The sequence below is a fragment of the Camelus ferus genome, chromosome 6, assembly GCF_009834535.1.
Source record: "Camelus ferus isolate YT-003-E chromosome 6, BCGSAC_Cfer_1.0, whole genome shotgun sequence".
In the NCBI taxonomy this organism is placed as follows: Eukaryota; Metazoa; Chordata; class Mammalia; order Artiodactyla; family Camelidae; genus Camelus; species Camelus ferus.
The window spans coordinates 56,627,972-56,642,631 of record NC_045701.1 but is presented as its reverse complement, the minus strand read 5'-3'; positions in this window follow the sequence as shown (position 1 = coordinate 56,642,631).

Sequence of the window (14,660 nt, the reverse complement as noted above, 5' to 3'; positions counted from 1 at the left end):
GAAAGAAAGGGGCATGTTTAACAGAATTCTATTCAGTGTGTTGACTGTGATTAGTGGAGCACAAATCCTTGACTTTTTCAACTTTATGTAAAAATTAGAAACACGTATTTTCATTTATCTGTAGAAACAACATAGCCAAAAAACAATGCTATCTTACCTATATTATTACTTTGCTGTGTATATACAAACTGGGCTTATAGCAAATTATTATCATGTGTGTATATACAAAAAGGTAGGAAATTTGACATTGCTAAAAATCTGATTAATCATGCCTATAAAAATGACTCTGCATATAGAATTAGTTCCTCTTAGGAAGTTTACACAAATCAGAATAAACAAAATTTTGTTGTATCCAATTCAACCATAAACATATGAGTAGAATCTCCAAATCCCTTTCTCTCATATCCTGAGGGGAGTATTTTTAGGATATATAAATCAGGCATGAGGAGTTTGTTCTGTTTTGATGGCTTATGGTAGAAGTCATATTTTATGCAATCTGTCCTAAGCAACTTTTAAAGAAAGAATAAAATAAAAATATAATCAGGGTAGATTTTATACCAGGTAAGTAAGTAAAAATGCTTTAAATTAGAATCTGACTTTAAGTCTATGTCATAGTTTAAATTAGATTTTTAAAAATCAAAAACCTTATGAGACACTATGAAGTCTTCAAAATTATGGGAAATTGGTATTTATATTGACATGCACATGTGCATGTCTTATTATCTTAATAACGACAGCTGTTGTAATAATAAGAAATTGTATAAAATTAGTTTGGACACAATGGGTCCAATTCAGCCACATGGGTCTTTTAAGAATATCTTCAGTAAAGTACTTTATTTATTATGGATAAACACTTTTCACTTTCCATTTTTCCAAATATAATCCATTGTGTTTTTTGCCGGATATAAACTCATTGAGCAATTACATTAGAGAATGGACTTCAGTGGCATAGTCTGTTGTTGAATAAGTTCAGAGTGGTTTCATTGTGGTGGTTACAGGAATCTATACATATGTTAAAAAATTTCACAGAACTGTATACCAAAAAAGGTCAATTTTACCATATGGCAATTCAGACAATAAAGTTAACTTCCAAAAAGGAGTTCAGAAGGGAGTGGGGGGTATAGCTCAGTGGTGCTTGGCGTGCACAAGGTCCTGGTTCAATACCCAGAGCCTCCGTGAAAGGGGAGAAAAAAGAGTTCAGAATGTTTGTGCTAGCCTCAGAAGGATAAAATGTAACTGATGGCATGTAATAACAGTTTATAACTAAATTGTAAATAATGCTAAGACTATAAGGAACAAGGAAAGATATTCTAAAATAGTACCAAAAATATGCAAGAACTTTGTAATCTGGGACTGTAAGCTTTCTTAAGAGAGAATTTCAAGGCTGGTAAATCTTTTCACAACATGAACTTCTTAAATCCTCAAAACAAGAGAAGACCCTCCTGGAATTTACTAGTTGGGAGTAAATATTTCCCTCAGCTATTAATAAAATAATTTAAAAATTATGTTTGCATCATAGACTAAGAACTGGAAGGAAACTTAAGGAATTGTTTGATTACCTTCAGGCAGGTGTAAATAAAACTATTTAACCAAAGCTTTCAAATCTCTTCTCAGAGATCTCCAAACACAGAGATTCCACAATGGCCACTAGTAAACATATTGCTGTGTTTTACCATTGGGTTGGTGATTTGAGTCTGTGTGTTCAGCTATAAGAGCGCCTGTGTTAAGTTCTTTCATCATGTCTGATCTTGTAAAGAAGGCATGGTGGAGAGCTTCTTCAAAATCCCTCTTCTAGAAATTATCTATGCTTTACATTAATTGGGTCATCCCTTTAGCCATTCTTCTTTAAGTTCAGTGAACTTACCCTTTAACTGTGCACCATGCTCATGGGAGAAGCGTCCGTGAGACACTTCTACCATGACAGCACTTTCCTTTCAGGTGGGGTTCTACACTTCCTTTGTATTTTAAAGAACAGCGTCTAAAGTAGTAAACCCTCAAAGGCTTGCGTGCTTCCTGGGCCATGTATGCTCTGTTCCACTTTTTTCTTCTTTCTTAAACAACCTGAGAAGAAGTTAGATATTGTATACACAAACCACATACAAATGGGCATCATGTAAGTGTAAAACTGCAATAGAGAAGTAAGCACATGGTTCCTTAGTTCATTTTTTAGTTAAGTGCAGGTAAGAATATGACAAGAAGTAGCCTTAAGGACATATAAGTGATGGAAAGGAAAGAAAAACTCCTTTAGGGAGTGGCCAGTGGAGTTACCATTCCCTTTCTAGCAATGCTGGGTGGATGTATAGGCCTCTTCCTCTACAGTAGCAGAACAAAATAAAATGAGAGTTATAACTGACAATCATAGAAACTTACAGATACCTACAGATTTAAATGAGCAACCCATTCTGACAATTTGCAAGTATAAACAGGAAAAGAAGTAACTAGAGATGTAGAAATAGTTGATGAATTCACTCAACATTAAACTCCAAACTCCAAGTTTGAAACACCCAGAGACTGGGATATCCCTGTTAATTCATAAGTCAGCCCTGATTCAAAGCAGTGGTCAGGCTGGCATGAGCGAATAACTTTAGATCTGTTCAGGACAGGACCTGGGGAGGCCCAGCAGAGACCCATCATCTGTTGATAAGGTTGGTAACCCCAAAACAGAATCAGGACAAATAATTCTGTAGTCTTAGCTGTCAAAAGGGTCCATCCATTCTTTTTTTTTTTCTTTTTTTAGTTAACTTCTTTTGGGGGGGGGGTTGGGGGGACGTAACTACGTTTATTTTTATTTAGTTATCATTATTATTTTTTTAATGGAGGTACTAGGGATTGAACCCAGGACATCGTGCATGCTAAGCATGAGCTCTACCACTTGAGCTATACCTTACCCCCCATCCATTCTTTATTGTGGAAAACATTCATACTTCAGTTGCATCTTTATATTATTTTTCACTATTTGACATATTATTTATCCTACAGTTACATTTCATTTCTCCTCAAATGATTGTTTTGCAAACTTTAGAAAACTCTGCATCATGTTCTATTTCACTTGACTGAACTTGGTGGACACAAGAGGGTGGGCTTCTCCAAAATCCTGTTGCTCAGAATATGTAAAAAAAATAACAATAATAATCAGTACACCACACAGACGTGTTACTGTTTGAATGTGCCACCTGTTACACACCCAGGAATGACACCTACTTTGCTAAGAAGGAAAGAAGTTCTGCTCTAGAAACTATTCATTGAAGCACTTGCTTTACATCAAGGGGAGTTCCATAAAATAAAACTGCCATGATCACCACATAAGACAAAACTTGTGTTAGCTAGAGGGCTAGTCCCTGTTTTAAAATCCTAGAAAAGATAAACCCTGAAGATTACAGACCATTTCCACTTTCTCCACTGCTTCCCTGACAAGAGGTACTCTGGGTCTGAGGAGAACACCAAAGACTAATGTCTTAAATAAAACAGAAGTCTTGTCTTGTGTAACTGCCCAAATTCTGATATAAACTCATTGTTGCTCAGTCTGTTATTTAAAGGCTGTGCTTTATTCTATTAACTTTGATTTGGCCTTTTTGCTTCTTGAATTTTTCCACACTGGTCTGTCCTGGCAAACCTCCCTGCCTTTCTGTCTGGGTTTCATTCTCTGACAGGGGCTCTGTACCTGGGTCTCCCTGCCAGACCCACCAGGCCCACTGGTAACTAACTACCATCTTAGTCTTGTCCAGTGGTGGTATATTCACCCATAGAGTTAACAGAGACAAAACTGAACAACAACTTACCATAAACATCTGAGTTAAGAAAAAATTATTAGGAGACAAGCCCTACATAAGGTTAGATAAAAACAGATAAGGCATAGTGACGGTGTGGTCCAACAAGTTTCTCTATGCAACCATGCCTTCTGTTTAGTATAACTGAATACATTACTTCCCCCCAAAACTCCCAGAAACCTTAAAAAATTCATACTCAAAAAAAGTGAGATAAACTAATATTGAGAACAATTATGAAAATGATGAAAAAGGTCACTTTTCATCTGCTGCACAGGAGAGATAATACCATGAAAATTTAACCATAATGAAATATTTTGTCAAACAGTATTTGTTACTGTATTAAGAGATTAATGCCCATGTGAACAACTCTGAGTTTACAAAAATTAAAAACTTAAGGTGGTAGGATTAAGGATTCATTTTCTTCTTTATAGTTCTATGTATTTTCCAAAATTTTCGGAAAGAATTTTTGGAAATAGGAGAAAGATTTAAAACTAAAAATTATTTAACATATTTTTTCCTGCTGAATTAGCATCCTGTTCATGAGACTTGAGCATAATAACTCAAAATTGCTATTGATTCATCAAGATGTGGCTAGCTGTGTCTTTAAATAATAATTGAAGTAAAGATGAGAAATAAATTTCTTTTAATTTTTCACCTGCATTAGTGATACTATGTGGCTATTTATATTTTGGTAATCACCAAAAAATTTTAAATGTCACCATTAGTAAACATGTTATCTATTTTTCTACACCAGAATTCCTCAGCCTTGGCACCTACTGACATTTTAGGACAGACAATTCTTTGTTGTTGGGGGCTGCCCTCTGCATTACAGGATGTTTAATAGCATTTCTGGTCTCTACCCACTAAATAACATTTATGACAACCAAAAATTTCACCAGACACTACCAAATGTCCCCTGAGGGGGGCTAGAAATCACCCCTGGTTGAGAACCACTGCTCCATAGTAAGTTATTACTTTCCAAATATTTTGATTATCTCTTTAACCGTTACCTATTACCATGGACGCATTAATCATGCCATGATTCACATTGATCACAATGATTAAAGAAATTACAGATTTACCCTGGCACTCAGGGTTATTATCAGGCTATTAAACAAAGCCTGGAATATTAAAGGAAAAAAATTCCCATTATCAGAAAAATTAAAGATTACACAAAAACAGCAAAGATTTTGGTTGTACACTGAAATCAAGTTATATTCATTTGTTGAAGTGGTCTGAATGACTCAAAAACATACAGCAGCTACTATTCACCCAGCTACAGCACAGCAGATATTAAAACACACTTTGCAAAGGAAGGATGTTGTTTCATAGGACAATGCTGCCAATATTTAAGAAGAGATGTTAGTGACTCACCAGACAGTCAGGCATGATTTTTTTACCCTTAAATGTAACCTATCCCTCTTCTTATTGCCTTTTTTTTACTTAAACAAATGTTCAGTGGCACCCACAATCAAAATTCTGTTGCAAAACTATACTAAAATTAAATATCTTACTTTCATTTCACGTAAATAAATTATAAATAATCATGATTAATAACATAAATAATAACTACTACCTGTATCATCATTCTTCTAGATTATAGTGATTTTTGTTTCATCACTATGAATGGTGGATGAGCTTTTGTCTCTTCTAAATGTCCCAATCCTCATGGGATAATTAAATATGTCTCAAAAGCAAAATAAAGTTCAAGAGGATTTTTTCCCCCAGATATGCATACTTAATTTGTACTATTATCCTACAATCTTCTTTTTAAATTTTCAAAAATAACATATGAATTTTAAAACTTCTTTAATTTAAAATGACTCTTTAAAAAAAAAAAAGAAAACACTGTAGTGGGATGCCGGGATTGCATTCATCCCAGCATGCCCCACCACTGTTCTTTGGATGGCAATCACAGGACCCAGACATCAAGCTGTGGAGGAGATTCTTCCAAGCAACAGCATCTGGCTCTTTGGCAAACTGAACAGGCAGTTGCCCTGGTGGCTTTGGAGTTGCCTCTGGGTCTGTCACAGGGTAAGGCTGTTGACTGGAGTGTCTGGATTCTCATCTCCTTTGCGTTTCATCATCTTTCTTATATACCTTTTTTGGCATCAAGAGGCCCATGAACTTCCATGAAGCAAATACTACCCTCCTTACGTCTAATGAATTTCTACATAAACCCTGCTGTACTTCAAGAAGTATCCCTTTCCACTGCCCACATCTCTTACAAAAGTGTAAAAATAGGCAAGCATTCTGGCATCAGCAACACTAGCATTCTATTTCATACCCCACCTGCAGAGAGAGTCAGAAATTAAATGTTCTATTTTCAGTCCTGGATATTTTAGGTCTGCTTTTGCACCTTCTTCACTTGCAACACACTCCTTGCCAGTTAAATTTAATAAAGTCATATTTATAATATGAATAGCTACCTAATCTCATGGAAACTTTTTTTTCATTCTCAAGATTTCAATCTAAGCTGGCAAGGTGGTATAAGGACTATAGGTGCTTAGTTTGAAGAATTTATGACACTTTAAAATTATGAGTGCAGGCCCTGGAACAAACAAACACCTTGAACACAAGAATCGGCAGCTCTAGAACAAAGGGGCTCTCATATCCTCTTAGCTGTAAGGAAATTAAAAAGATCAAATTTGGAAAGTAAAGAATGTGTTTTTGGATGTTTCTAGGATTTTTTCTTTTAAAGTCTAAATACTTGGTACCAAAGGCATTAATGAGTATGGCCTCTCTACAGACCACAGGCTATGCATGGATGCCATGACTCTCAAATCATACTCAAAAGATAAAATAACTACTGGTGAAGGGATGGCTCAAAGATGCTAGGGGGTCCAGACAGACATAGAGCAGTAAGATTGCTTTATAAGAGGCATCATTTAATTCCTTCTGTTAGAGTTTACCAGAAAAAAAAGAGGTTTTATACACTGGCCACTTTTATGGAAACTCAGTTCTAATCTACCATTTGATCACATTCAATAACTCTATCAATGACCAATGGAAAAATTCAAGGTAACGTCTGTTTTATGGATTGGGAGGAAATTAAAAAGAAGAGGGAGAGGGTCTTTATAGGAAAAACTATTTGAGTCTAAGTTGTTACTTTGGAAATCCCAAATTCAAAGGAAAATAAAACCCATCAACTTTGAGGACTGATAAGTAGTTGAAGCTAAAATGGCCAAAACCAAACAAATAAATATACAATAACTATGCTTTGCCCAGAAAAAGCGACTCAGAAAGTAATAGGTATTTATAATTATTTTGAATACTTTTTGTTGCATTCTTTTAGAAATAAAATTAAAATGTAACGATGCCACACACATATAGTCTCTATTATCTTTTAGATATTGGCTAAAAGAATAGAGTTAAATCTAAAGCATGTGTTTATTCCTATCTAAAAAAGTATTTTCTACTGGAGAGCATATAATCTATCTAAACATATATAAAATGTACAGTCAGTTGCCTTCTGATTTTATTTTTTAGAAGCAAATCACATTTGAAAATTAAGAGCCATCCACTTTTGTCAGTTAATGCAAACAACTCCTACAACTTTCCCTAGGAACATTGCTGTGGATGATCGACATAAGTACTTACAACTTTGAGCAACTGACAAATCTCTCCATCCTTAATTTTTGTCCCCAGTAATCTTCTACACTCTAGGAACTAGAAGAATCAAGATGACTTCAGCCCTCAAATTTGGGATGGTGAATTTTCCAGAAGATAGTGCATAATATAAACTTTTAGATCAAATGATTATTATAGCTATTTGCTTCTGCTTTAAATGAGAAAAAAATGAACTCAGATTCTGGTCTTGAGCATGAATCTCTAGACATAAATCCTGACAACTGCATAATACATAGTAGGTCCCCAAATATGTTTGTTGAGTGAATACGTGAATGAATGAATGTTAGTTCATATTACAATAAACTTTAAAAAAAAAACTTGTGCTCTAGAGACTTCGTGGATTGATAATCACACATCTCTAGAGAAATCAGAGATTTCAATGGAAAATTTTACACATGTAAAATATTTATCCATCCTGCCATGTGTGAACAAACTCAATATATCAAATTGATCCAAATGTGCTGTTAGATTTAAGACTATGTAGCCAAACAAATGAACTTATTTACAAAACAGAAACAGACTCATAGACATAGAAAACAACTTATGGTTACCAAAGGAGAAAGGGGGAGGCAGGGATAAATTAGGAGTTTGAGATTAGTAGAGACAAACTACTATAGATAAAATAAGTAAATAACACATTCCTACTGTATAGCATACGGAACTATATTCAATAGCTTGTAATAACCTATAACGAAAAAGAATATAAAAAAAGACTATATATGTATAACTGAATCACTATGTTGTACACCAGAAACTATCACAACATTGTAAATCAACTATACTTATATTAAAAAAAAAAAACTGTACAGTCTAATGTAAAATGTTTTTTGCTTTTACTGGAATGTCTTTATTAGGGCTCTGAAGTTGACTGAGATTGTACCTACCCAATGTCAACTATCATGACATTTGAAAATATTTCTTAATGATAATGGAATTGTTTGGTTTCCCTCCAAGTGTTTTATCATAAACACAGGCTTACTTGAGGTGACTAATTCCTTGCCGAATACCTAGAGTCTACAGAATGTCTCTTTGTTAGAAAAAACCTTCATCCAGGGTTTTGCTACTTCTGTTTTTTACTGAAACAGTAGAAAAAGGTGGGGATAAATTTAGGGCCATGATTCTATAGATGCTCAATAACTATAAACCATGCCTGTTTCTTCCGTGTTTCTTTGACCTATTTTGTGCAACAAATACAAGAGAGCACAACCAGAAGGAAACTGCTGTTCATGACCCAGAACATACTATCTACTTTTGGTGTGGTCTGTATCTCTTAAGTGGTGACTCTGTCATATTCAGGAGCTAAGTATTAGATGCAATTATATCTTTCACTTTTTGCTTGTTCATTAGTTAAATAAGCTGCCAGAAAACTGTCATTTAGGCTAAAAGCTACTGTCTGTTGCTGAACTAGCTTAAGTGGTATTCAATACATGATTAGGAATGTCATTATTGAGTTGCCATCGAAAGTCACACACACACACTAATAAAGATGCCTCCAGCATCCATAAGTTAAATGCAAAGAAACAGATTCATAAATACAAGTTAGTCTGTTGTTACTCTTATGTTGTTGGGCAAGTATAACATCTAAGGTTCAAGCTCTCCCAAGAGGAGAACCACTTCTTACTGGTCTGGGTGACCTGGTCTCTACCTTGACACTCAGCTGACACACATGGCCTCACCACCAGCAGAAACCAAGGCATGTCTGATAAACAGTAACTGGAGTACTTCAACTTATGCAGTCTGAAAAAGGCAGTCCAAAGGAATAGGAAAATCTCTAAAAACATCATATAGAATGAGGTGCAGGAGAGGATTCTTAGATCATGACAAGTAAATGATAGCTGGCTCCCACCAAAGGAAGGTTACAATGCTCTAGAGGTCTACATCTTCTGAGGGAGGGACAGGAGGAGCCTGGGGTTTCAGAGAAAACTCCAGGTCTGCTTGTCTTCAGAGGCACTGAGAGGCTCCCTAACCCAAGGGCAGAATCACAAAAATGGCAAGTCTGTAGATGAATAGATGGAAACAGGAGGGGAAGTGGGGTATGATTGATTGAGGGCTAACAAGGCTGGTCCAGGGACACTGAGAGCTACAGACAGAAGTGTGCATTTGTGGGAGGAACTTTCCTGTGAGGCCATCTCTCAAGGGAAGGACATATATCCACTTGGGCCTTGGAGGATGGGTCCCTTTCTTCTCAGGATGCGTGTGTGAGTGTCCTCGGTGCAGCATTGCACGTCTGACTACCAGCCTCTTTCTTCCCTACCAGGTACTTCCCAAGGGCGAAGACTCTAGCAGTGTATCTTTCCCTGGTGCCTTGTGTGGCAGGCCAATACGAGAAGCCCTCAAAACTCGCCGAAGGAGCGCGTCACGCCCACCCTCAAAGCTTTGGTGAAGGGAGAAGACCTCCCGGGGTTCGAGTGCGCCTGTTAGCCTGGCCCACATTGAGGAAGACAGTGATACTGATAGAGGGGTGTCCCCTCCCCCAGTTGCCTGAGCTTCAGGATGGGAGACGGCGCTGGGAATGAGACAGGGGCAGAGTGGGTTCCGAGGACTGTTGGACCCCAAGCAGCAGGCGCCAAGTCCCTCGCGGGTGCCAAAGCACCTTGTAAAACCCCCAGATGAGATCTTCCCCAACCTGTATCCGCCCCCGGGGCTTGGCGAGCTCGAGGGCCGACCTCACCCTCAGGTCCCCGCGACCCGGAGCCTCAGGCTCCGCCGGCCGCAGGGCCATGCTGGCCCTAGGCGCCGCCGCTCGTTCCGCGCCCAGGCTAGGGAGTCCAGAGTCACCCCTTCTTGCCCTTATCGCTGCCTGGGGTTCGAGGAGGTCTGCGTAGGGCGCGAGTTGACCGCGCCTCGCCGGGGAAAGGAAAAGCCCAGAGGTGACCGCCTCCTCTTCCCCATGGCCCAGCCAGGAGTCGGGGCGTGCTCGAACCTAGGAAAGGTTGGGATCCCCCCATCAGCACACACGCGCACACACACAGAGACGCGAGCGCGCACACACACACGATTTGCTTTCCTGGCCCGAGCTGGAGAGGGGGCGCTTTGGCAAACTTGGTCAATCCGCCAGATAACCATTTGCGCCCAGACGGCCCTTCCACCCCCGACTCTAAATTTTAAAAGATTTTTTTCCCCACGACTTTTCCGTCAATGAATCAAAGCAGAACCCAGTTTCCGAGGCAGCCCCATCCCTGTGGGTAAACTCTCAAAATGCACCAGGTGGCCTTGGGTCTCCAAACCCTCCTGCACTCGGGGGCCTCGGTCGCCCTCCCCCGGCTCCACGCGCAGGCGGAAGGGCGCCAGGTTTGCGCGCAGACACCCACAGCCGGGGCGCCTCTAGCCGGGTAGCGCTGCCCCGCACCGCGCGACCCGCGGGAAGGGGCGCCTGGCCCCGCGCCGCACTTGCCCAAAACTAGCCTGCCTGATCACAGCCGGCCTTGGCGCTTGCACATTAAGAAACCCAAATTAAGGAGTGGGTGCACTGGGAAAGGAGGGAGCCAGGGGAGTTTGCACCCTGTATCTCAGGTATGAGCACTTTTCGCTGACATTGATGCAACTGCATTAGAGTTAATGGCAGCAGCCTGCCTCTCATTATTAATTGTCTTTGTGTTTGGATAAAGTATGTAATCTTCTTCTCAACCACACCATTAAAATAGGTTGCCTTTTCAATTAAGAACTGTCGTGAGCACAGCAGTCAATTTTCCTAATGAAGATGCAGTATATTTTCACATTTTTTAAAATAAAGGAAAAGCCCGGGTTTTCATTAGACGCGATTACGGAGAAATGCAAGAGAGTTTCCCTAAAATTATGCGGCTATGCAGTGCATTAAACGCCAGGCTTTTAAATAAATTGAAATTTCTGCAGATAAAAGGAAAGCATGAGTATCAAATATGTTCAAACCAGCTCTATTCAGATTTCAAAACGCAAATACGGTGAGTTCATTTTTTTTCAAATGCACTTAACAGATATAACAATAAAAACAAGTCAGTGACTCTGCAAATATGCCTATAAACTTTTGGGGGGATCCCTTCTAGTTTAGAGATAATTTGCAGATCTTAAACTAAAGCAGTGATGTTTGTTGAAAATGCACTATGTTCATTTAGATAATGCAGTCTTTGAACAAATACCTCAGCTTGATCATTAACAGGCAAAAAATGTCTGGGCTGGGCACCTACAATTAGTTTTTGTTTATCTGTTTTCTTCCTTGCTTTCATTTTTCTTCTTTAAAAAGAACAAATTGAAAGCTAGTGACTCTAGGAGAGCTGCTTAAAATTCTATGTCTTTGTGATAAGCAACTTTTGAATTATTGTAAAAAATAATAATAAAATCACAGAATTCTAATGTTGAAGTTAAAAGATTGGTCAGAAATGTTCATTCCTGGATATGAAAGTGAAAAGTTTGCATCCATGAACAAAAACGAAAAGTGTTACTCATTTTCTAATCTTGGGAATTTGGGAGCCTGTAGTGAAAAGGATCTGTCAAGATCTGTTTTCTTTGTTAAAAAAAAATTTAAGTTACTATCTTTTGCATATGAAATACTATTTTAGACAAACAATTCCTCTTTTTTTTCCCTCTCCCCTTTCAGTGTGAATACTCTCATAGGAGCCACATTACAGAATAGTGTTTGAGAAAAAAAATATGTCAAATTCTTTTAAACAGAAGAAAAAAGTTCCCAACAACAGCCAGACTTTTTTTTTTTTTCTTTGTAAGGCAACATCAGTTGGTTATTTTGCAGACATTATCTTTTCCAGGTTTTAGGTGTTATGTCTTTTTAAAATTGAACCCTTTTTAATCAACCAGCCCCTTAAAATGATCTGCAAAGAGTGGGAAATAAGATTTTCGATTAAAACCTTATCCCATCTCGAAGGATTACTTTATATTGATTCTTAAATATGGCAACAATTGATGGGCTCTAATTAAAAATCCAAAGGAAAAGTCTGTCGTGCCCATATAAAAGAAGCTTTTCATATACGGGAAATAAAGCTTGTAAAAGGTTACAAATAAAAGATTAGAGATTTATCCAAACTAGTTTAAAGCTTCACTGTGGTTTTCTTTTCTTCTTTTTTTCCTTTCTTACAAAACCATTCCTGGGCCTTTTTCCCCCTAGTTTTAAATGAAGTTTGCAAACAGGCAAGATATTGGACTGTAATGGTTGTTTTATATAAGCTATGTAAGCTCAAGACTGCTGCCTGCAGTAGAATTGATTTCAAGGAAACTTCAGGACCAAGTGATGAAAATTATATAAACTGACAGCTACCACCCTTCAACAATCCATACACATCCCCGTCCACACTCTTCTAACATACACCGTAACCCACACTTACACCCCTCACATTGCTGTCTGTCTCTCACAATCACACATGCCCTTCCTATCCCCCATCCTAACCTTGCTCTGCACACACACTTGGTCCCCACACGCTCAGGGACAGACGCATAGCTCCCAGCTCACACTCAGCTCATAAATGTCTCCCAGCCCCACATCTCGCACTTGTCACACAATCTTAATCCGTTTCATTCCGGAACAACATGGTCCTCTTTTCCTCTTTTTTTTTTTTTTTTTTTTTGCATTTGGAATTTGCCTCCGACTCTTTTATCAGGACAGCACAATCCTATCTTTGAAGTCGTTTCTTTCCCCCTTACCCTCTTTTCTAAGGCAACAGCAATGCAAGGAATAAGCAACTCAAGCTTAATTCATAAGTGATCTGTTGCCTTCTACTTCCCCCTAATTCTGCCTGCATCACCAATCTTTAACTCTAGTTTAAAAATTAATTAAAGTTAATCTTGTCAAAGTTTTTAATAAAGACGTATTTTAAAACCTAATGAAAAATGACTTCTTTCTAAATATCATGGCAGTTCTAAGGCAAGATGTGGTCCCCCACTGTCCACTGAATCGCTGAAAAGATTGGAAATTAATCTTCATATTTCTGAAGTGAGTGTTCAGGGAGTCTAACTGGCTCCTTTCCCCCTGAGAGGCTATGTTCTCACGGAATATGGGTTTTGTTCTTCTTCTTCTTTTTTAATTAGCTTGAAAGAACCCTGAGATCTCTCTCCTTTCTCCTCCCACTCCTCCACTCCCCCCAAAACCACCATACTTAATAAACTTGGAGGAAAGTTTGGAATATTTTTAACTGGCCTGGCATGTGGGGTGGAGAATGTAAGCCCAGCTAGCACCAGACATGAATCTAGATTTCAAAATGTGAATATCAGCCATATTTTGGAAACTGCATGCAAGCTCTGATGAATAATCTGATTCCCCCTGTATCAGTTTTCTTAATTTAGCTTCTGAATGGATGCTTACATCTCATATTCATAGCAAGATAATTGTACTCATGCCAATTAAAAACCATCCTCTTGTTAATGAAAGTTACTTAAAAACATAAAGCATGCTACTATAAGTCAGATTCACAGAAAAAATTTAAAGATAACAGTCACAGGGGGAAAAATAGTTAAACATGAACAGAGAAAATAAAATGACCACATAATAAGTATATTGGAAGTTCAAGGACTTACAGAAAATCAAGTTAGACTTTTCATCCAAGGAGTCTTTTTCTCCCACCAAGTGTCTAAGGTTTTCAGTACAACAGCCCAGCCCCCCTACCCCCAAAGCCAGTGGCTTGTCCTGACCTAGAGTAGGGTTTGTGGGGACTGTACCTGAGCCCGGCTGTCTGCAATTTCCAAATTGACAAGAAGAGACTGGAAGATAAAGAGCATGTTCTTACAGGTGAAGAGCAATTTTGCAACTTTTCCAGGAGACACCCAGGAGAAAGCTTGCTCGCTACCAACTGCTGCAGAGTCTGAGCAGAATTCCTCTAGAAAGAAAAAGAAAGTCTTTTTTCCCCCCGTCTGCCTCTCTCTGTCTAGTTCTCTTTCTCCTCTCTGTCTCTCTCTCTCTCCCTCTCTCTCTCTCTCTCTCAGATCCAATCTTTTAAGAGCTTCAGCACATTGCTAAGCTAAAGGGAAATTCTCTTTGATAAAGCGGTGTTTCCAGCTTCTGGGTTTTAAAACCTAAATCTATATTCAAATCTGGCTGAAGGTGTGTTCTGGGATTTATGAAAGCCTCTTAAAGGGGTAAATTTACCAAACCGTGACAAAATCATCACAATCTTACTTTAGACACCTGAAGTGGATGAGAATTTTAAAGAGACCCTTGTTTATTTAACACTGTCCATTTCCAACTCGTGGTTTATTGGTCCCGCATTTCTGCGAAGTTACTAGACAAGAGGGCAAAGGAGAAGCAGGAGTTGTCTGCTCCGGGCCGCTGGAAAGGGAAAAGCC